We start from the raw sequence: 529 nt of genomic DNA, 5'->3' as shown, positions 1-529 counted from the left end.
TTCATGATCGATCTCTTTGGACACAGAAAAGAAGAACATTCCATCGACATCTTTTATCTTATTTCTGATCCATAACTTTTCATCTCGGGCATAGTTGAAAGAAATCTCATACTTTTCTGTTCCCTTCTCGTCATCTGGATCATCTTTATCTATGCCTTCTTTCAGACATTTTTCAGTAACAGGTTCTTCTGGAACCTTTCCATTTATGTCTTCTTTCAGAAATCTTTCAATATCAGGTTCTTCTCGAACCTTACTATTTTGCTCATCCAATTTCTTTTTCTTTCGGGGATTTTTATCTTTAAAACCCGCTGACCTCCCCCTCTTTAACTGAACCCTGGGTTCATTCATTTTATTTCCATCAGTTTGTTCTTTAGGAACATCAACTCTTGATGGAACATTTTCAGCGGGTATACATGACTTCGTCATCCTTCTCGTATCTGTGAACGCATCTGGTAACTGGTTTGCCAAATTATGCAAATGCACAATTTTCTGAACTTCCAGCTCTCTTTGATTCGTAGGGGGATCAAGG

Source organism: Brassica oleracea, chromosome C7 (assembly GCF_000695525.1).
Source record: "Brassica oleracea var. oleracea cultivar TO1000 chromosome C7, BOL, whole genome shotgun sequence".
Lineage (NCBI taxonomy): Eukaryota > Viridiplantae > Streptophyta > Magnoliopsida > Brassicales > Brassicaceae > Brassica > Brassica oleracea.
This window is presented reverse-complemented; position numbering follows the sequence as displayed.